A 7,108-nucleotide genomic window follows, 5' to 3' on the forward strand; every position below is an offset into this window, starting at 1 on the left:
GACCTGCAATCTTCTTCCCGACCTCTCCACCCACACCCCCTCTCCGGCGTATCACCCTCACCTTAACCTCCTTCCACCTATTGCATTCCCAACGCCCCTCCCCCAAGTCCCTCCTCTCTACCTTTTATCTTAGCCTGCTTGGTACACCCTCGTCATGACACCTTGATGAAAGCAAAAATACCATGTGCCTTCTTGACCACTCTATCCACCTGTGCAGCAACCTTCAGGGGACAATGGACCTGCACTCCCAGATCTCTCTGCTCATCAACTTTTCCCAAGGCTCTTCTGTTCACTGTATAATTTGGTCGAGATTTAGACTTGCCAAAATGCATCACCTCATATTTGCCTGGATTGAACTCCATCTGCCACTTCTCCGCCTAACTCTCTAATCTGTCTATATTCTCCTGTATTCTTTGACAATCCCTTATGCTTTCTGCTACTCCACCAATCATGTCATCTGCAAACTTGCTGATCATACCAACAGTGCTCTCTTCCAGGTCACTTATGTATATCACAAACAATAGTGGCCACAGCACTGATCCCTATGGAACACCACTGATCATCTTTCTCCATTTCGAGAAACTCCCTTCAACGACTACTCTGTCTCCTGTTGCTCAACCAGTTTTTTATCTGCCTAGCTAGAACACCCTGCACACCATGTGACTTCACTTTCTCTCTTAGTTTACCATGGGGAACCTTATAAAATGCCTTACTAAAGTCAATGTATATGACAACTACAGCCCTTCCTTCATCTATCAACTTGGTTACTTCCTCAAAGATGTTGGACAGAAGAAGGAAGTTGCAGTTTGGGGTGAAGCTCAATCTTCAGAGAGAGAGGAGGAGCAAAGCTCATGGCCCAACTTCCGCATTCACTCAATACGGTTGGGGGGGGGGGGGCGGTGCGGTGCGGGACTCTGATTGGCGGGAGGACCAGATTCTTTCCGGTCCTCCAGGGTTTCCCAAAGGTTGGTGAAGGCGAAAGTGAGGACTGGTATATGCTGGAGATCAGAGTGGTGCTGGAAAAGCACAGCAGATCAGGCAGCTTCCGAGGAACAGGAAAATCGACATTTTGGGCAGAAGCCCTTCACTAGGACCAAAGGTTGGAGGTAAAAACAATGACTGCAGATGCTGGAAACCAGATTCTGGATCAGGACCAAAGGTTGGTCTGCTGTCCATCAGAATGATGTGGGGCACACACATGCGCACTGCCCGTGACCAATAGAGCGGGTTCTGCAGCCCATGGGATTGTGGGAGATGTAGCCGCCAGTAACGAGGTGAAATGAAGTGTCCCACATGCCGTCTTAATCGTACTATTCACGTGGTATTGAAGTACACGTTAGGAGCCAACCTGAATCGATTTTAAATGTTTACACTGAATGAAACGCTCGACCCTCTTTTTCTCCTATTGACATTTGGACACTTAAAAACTATCAGTAACAACGGCATCTCCACGGAGCATACTGCGCATGCTTTACGGTGTCAGTAAGGCACGATACATGTTTATCAGTGTCAACAAATCACTGCGCATGCTCCGCGCTGTCAGCGGAAAAGGCGCGCGACCTACTTTTGATGAACCAATAGGAAACCAAGAGGACCGGAAGATGACTGGTCTTCCCGTCAATCAGAGCCCCCATTGTCTAAATGCGGAAGTTGGACCATGAGGTTCTGCTGCTGCTTCTGTTTCTCTCAATGAAGATTGTGCTTCACTCCGGACTGCAACTTCCTTCCTCTGTCCAACTTCTGTGAGCACATAATTCTCTTTTCCGACTCCGTTTTTCCATTTATTTTTCATTCTTAAATTAAGGGGCGTGGGTTTCCTCCAAGTGCTCCGTAGTCATCCCACAATCCAGAAACGGAGAGATTAGGTGAACTGGCCATGCTAAATTGCCCATAGTAATCAGGGATGTGTAGGTTAGGTGCACTAGTCAGGGTAAATGTAGAGTAAGGCAATGGGTCTGGGTTGGTGTGGACTTGTTGGGCCGAAAGGCCTCTTCCCACACTGCAGGGATTCTATAAATTATTAACTTGTAGCAACTGAAAAGAAAGGAGGGGACAGACACGGGAAATGTTGGTCCAGATCTGTGTCTGAATTGGTAAAATAGACAGGCAGGACACTGGAAGAACACAGCAAGCCAGGCAGCGTCAGGAGGTGGACAAGTCGATGTTTCGGGTGTAAACCACCTTCAGGACTGGGCGTGGGTGCAGGGGGAACTGCAGAACAATTGGGTGCTGGGGGCAGGGTGGTGAAGTGGGGATAGGTGAACACCTGGTTGGTCAATGGGAGGAAGGAATCTGGTTGGTGGCAGGGTGGGAAAGGAGGTTACTTGAAATTGGAGAACTCAATGTTGGAGTGTTGTTCCTCCATCTTGCAGTTTGGTTTGTTGTGGCAATGGAGGAGGCCAAAGATGATCATGTCAGAAAGGAAACGGGAAGGGGAATTAAAATGGGTGGTGACTGGGAAGTCCGATCGGCCTCTGCGGACCCATCTGCGATGCTCTGTGAAGTGTTCCCGAAGTTTACACTTGATCTCCCCAATTATAGAGAAGGCCACAATTGGCAAATACAGTACCACAATGTGAAGTTATAGCCTTTGCTGTGAAAACAGTAGAAAGGAGGTGTATTGTTTAAGTGGTGATCTTTTGGGATGTGGAGAAAGTGAGAACTGCAGATGCTGGAGATCAGAGTCAGAAAGTGTGGCACTGGAAAAGCACAGCAGGTCAGGCAGAATCCGAGGAACAAGAGCCCTTCATCAGGAATGATGTGTGGATTTACAGAGGGGCCTCAGTGTCCTTCTACACCAGTCAATGCCAGTTGTCAGTCAGGTGCAGCAAACAATCAGCAAGGCAAGTGGTATATTACCAAGAGGAATTGAGTTCAGAAGTGGGGATGTCTTCCTGCAGTTGGGGCATCATTGAATGGGCGGCACGGTGGCGCAGTGGTTAGCACTGCTGCCTCACAGCGCCAGAGACCCGGGTTCAATTCCCGACTCAGGCGACTGACTGTGTGGAGTTTGCACATTCTCCCCGTGTCTGCGTGGGATTCCTTCAGGTGCTCCGGTTTCCTCCCACAGTCCAAAGATGTGCACGTCAGGTGAATTGGCCATGCTAAATTGCCCGTAGTGTTAGGTGAGGGGTATGAGTGGATTGCGCTTTGGCGGGTCGGTGTGGACTTGTTGGGCTGAAGGGCCTGCTTCCACACTGTAAGTAATCTAAAATGAATATATTCAAGGCTGAGTTAATTTGATTTTTGAACAAGAAAGAAGGGGATGTTTATAGGGGAAGGCAAGAAAATCCTTTTAAGACCAGTATAGAACAGTTACAGAGTCATACAGCACAGAAACAGATCCTTCAGTCCAAATAGACCATGCTGACTGTGTTCTCAAACTAAAGGAATCCCACCTGCCTGTGTTTGCCCCATATTTCTCTGAACCTTTCCTATTCATGTATCTATCCAAATGTCTTTTAAACATTGTAACTGTACCTGCATCCACCACTTCCTCTGGACATTCATCCCACACACAAGCCACTCTCTTAAAAGAAAAAAAGTGCGACTCAAGTCTTTTTAAAATTTTTCTCATCTCACTTTCACAATTTGCTCATGAATCTTGAAGTCCCCACCTGTCAGAAAGGACATCTGCCGTTCACCTCATCTACCACCCTCATGATTTTATAAACCTCTATAAGGTCACCTCTCAACCTCCTGTGCTACAGTGAAAAATTCAACCTATTCAACTAGATGTAGGGAAATTCATATCCAGTTATGATCTGTTCAATGCTGGTGCAGGCTCCAAAGACCAAATGGCTGACGACTGCTCCCAATTCTCTCACTGTGTCCAGGACAGGAATAGACCATAAGACATAGGAGCAGAAATGAGACGATTCAGCCCATCAGGTCTGCGCATACCATGCAACCACGACTCAACCCCATTCTCCCACTTTCTCCCTGTAATCCTCAGTCCCCTCGATACTCAAGAACCGATCTATTTCAGTCTTAAATATCCCAGTTTATTATTATAAAAACTGATCTCCTCTTCAGCTCTGGGAAGAGAAATTCTGATCTACCTGTACAGACTGTCAGTTCTGTGTCAGCCTAGTCAGTTTCTCTTCCAGCGATATCACTTGTAATAAACTGTTTGTCAATTTCACTTTGAACTGTTCTTTGCGATCTCTAACTTACTGAGCAAATTTCTCCGACATGCTATAACAGGGCGACCAGAACTGTACTCAGTACTCTGAAAGTGGTCTTACCAACATGATGTCCCAACTCCTATACACAACGCTGTGAACAATGAAGGCAAGTGTACTGAACGCCTCTTAACCACCCTGTCTACCAATGATGCAACTTTCATAGAACAATGTACCTGAAACCCACCATGTCTCTGTTCTACAACGCAACCCAGGGCCCTATCATTAACTATACAAATCCTGCCCTTCCTTGTTTTAGCAAAATGCAACCCCTCGCTTTTATCCATACCTCTCTCATACACATGCTCTCTCTGAGACACTCACACCCTCTCACAGGCTTATACTCGATCACAATCACACTTCAAGCATGCACACACGCAAACAGACACACGCGCTCTCATGCATGCACAGGTCTATGGGGTGAATTTGCATTTGCAGATACATTCAACTTTGATCAAAAAGCACACAACCTGCAGGCAGTCGATACATGTAATATTTTATAAATTCCTACTTTGGAAATAGAACCAGTCTGCTTCAAGATTGGGATACAGACAGAATCAAATCTCACACATTTCATTACTGTCTGAACTGAGATGAAACCTATTTATATAAAACCTCAAGTCATCGAGAATCTGACTTCAAAGATTTCCTGGGATTTACACATTAATGAACTAAAACTTGCAACTTCTTCTAAAAGACAAAAGACTTCACAACAATCTAGGTTTGTTCAATATATCCGATCAGTTGCACTATACTGTGATCTTTTGCTATAAATTCTGTCTTATGATCCTGCTCCACAGCTTCCTGATGACGGAGCAGCGCTCCAAAAGCTAGTGGTTCCAAATAAACCACTATAACCTGATGTGTGATTTTTAACTTGATCCAACCCAGTCCATCTCCGGCTCCTCCACATTGTTTCTAGTGAAGGCAGCCCACCCCTCCCGGTGCTGCCAGTAAACTTTACAATGCTGATGAATATGACGCAGGACCTGTACTCATGAAAAATTTACAATTTCTAACGATACTAGCAACTCATTCGCTGCTCCACGACATTGGACACTTAGTGCAGGAGGCTGAAAGAAATGAGCAGCTTTAAAACAAAAACCTCTAGGAGCTGAAAGCTTTCAATGAAAGTCTGAGCCCGGCGGTAAGTTCAGCTAACCTTTATTGAGACCCAACTTTATTACAGCTTCAGATCCCCTCAATGAAAAGACGAAGAAAAAGTAGCTTATTTTTTTCAAAAACAGCTCAAGGTCAAAGCGTACACAGTCCCTCCCCCACCCCCCAACTTTCTTTACTATTGGTCAGCACTGAGTTATCCCTTTGTAATTGGATCCTTGGTACAGCCTTAACCCGTAGGAAGTATTGCCTCACTCAGCAATTTCAACCCATACCCTGTATCAAGTAAAGGTAAAACAATGCTGGAAACCAGATTCTGGATTAGAGTGGTGCTGGAAAAGCACAGCAGTTCAGGAAGCATCCGAGGAGCAGTAAAATCGACGTTTCAGGCGTTTTCCTGATGAAGGGCTTTTGCCCGAAACGTCGATTTTACTGCTCCTCGGATGCTGCCTGAACTGCTGTGCTTTTCCAGCACCACTAATCTAGAACCTGTACCAAGTAAGTTCCTCCCTGTTCATTTCCGCGGGTGGGGGAGTCAACCACACTGCTGTGGGTCTGCAGTCACATGTAGGCCAGCCCCGGGTAAAGGATGCAGCTGGGACGACTGAGTGAATCCTTACCCGCAACGGCAGTTTCCTCCCCTAAAAAGGACATGAGTGAATCCGATGGGACTTCTCACGCACCCGCCCCCAAAAATGGTTTCATCGTTAGATTCAGACTTCTGACCGAATTCCAATTCCACCATCTGCCACGACGGGATTCAAACCCAGGGGTCCAGTCGATAATGGGACTCTGCCATTGCTCCTTCAATCCCCCTGCCATGGCACGTGAACTCGCTGGTGCCTCTGCAGGTGGGAAGAGCGGGTGAATCCCTTCCCACACTGAGAGCAGGTGAATGGCCACTCCCCAGTGTGGACCCGCTGGTGGGCCAGCAGGGTGGAGGCCTGTGTAAAGCCCTTCCCACACTCAGGGCAGCTGAAGGGTCTCTCCCCAGTGTGGACCCGCTGGTGCTTCAGTCTGTCGGACGAATTGCTGAAGGCTTTTCCGCACTTGGGTCAGCTGAAGGGCGTCTCCTCGGTGTGGACCCACTGGTGCCTCAGCAGGGCGGAGGAATTGCTAAATACCTTCCCGCACTCGGGGCAGCTGAAGAGTCTCTCCGCAGTGTGGCCCCGCTGATGCCTCTGCAGCGCTGAGGAATTGCTGAAGGACCTCCTGCACTTGGTGCAAAGGAACGGCCTCTCCCCGGTGTGGACCTGCCGGTGGGTCAGCAGACTGGAGGCCTGAGTAAAGCCCTTCCCGCATTTGGGGCAGCTGAAGGGCCTCTCCCCCGTGTGGACACACCGGTGCTTCAGCTGGTCAGAGGAATTGCAGAAGACCTTACCGCACTCTGTGCAGGGGAACAGCCTCTCCCCGGTGTGAGTGCGCCGATGAGTCTCCAGGGCAGATGGGAAAACGGAAACTTTTCCCACAGTTACATGGTTTTTCTACAGGGCAGGATCCCTCAGGTTTCTCCATGGCCAAAACTTCAGCTGCACACAAACATGTATACAGCCCCTCCCTGCTGTGAATCCCTCTTTCCAGGCTGTATAACTATTCCTGGCTCCACACTCAGTGCACTGCAACAGTACGGTCTCTCATCCCACTGATGCTGAAAACATACAGAAACAGGAACCAAAAAGCTTTACTCCTTCTCACAGAATCACAGTTGAAAATTATTGCGGTCCCAATGGATTGATTGACTGTCAGGCATTGATGTCAAAGTGAGGACTGCAGACGCTGGAGAGTCAGTGTCGAAAAGTGCAGCG

General features: G+C 47.8%; 1 pseudogene; it reads right to left on the reverse strand.

The window, feature by feature from the left end:
* Positions 1 to 6,023: 6,023 nt before the first annotated feature.
* Positions 6,024 to 6,818, reverse strand: LOC122543648 (annotated as a pseudogene).
* Positions 6,819 to 7,108: the final 290 nt, after the last annotated feature.

This window comes from Chiloscyllium plagiosum, chromosome 44 (genome assembly GCF_004010195.1).
Source record: "Chiloscyllium plagiosum isolate BGI_BamShark_2017 chromosome 44, ASM401019v2, whole genome shotgun sequence".
Lineage (NCBI taxonomy): Eukaryota > Metazoa > Chordata > Chondrichthyes > Orectolobiformes > Hemiscylliidae > Chiloscyllium > Chiloscyllium plagiosum.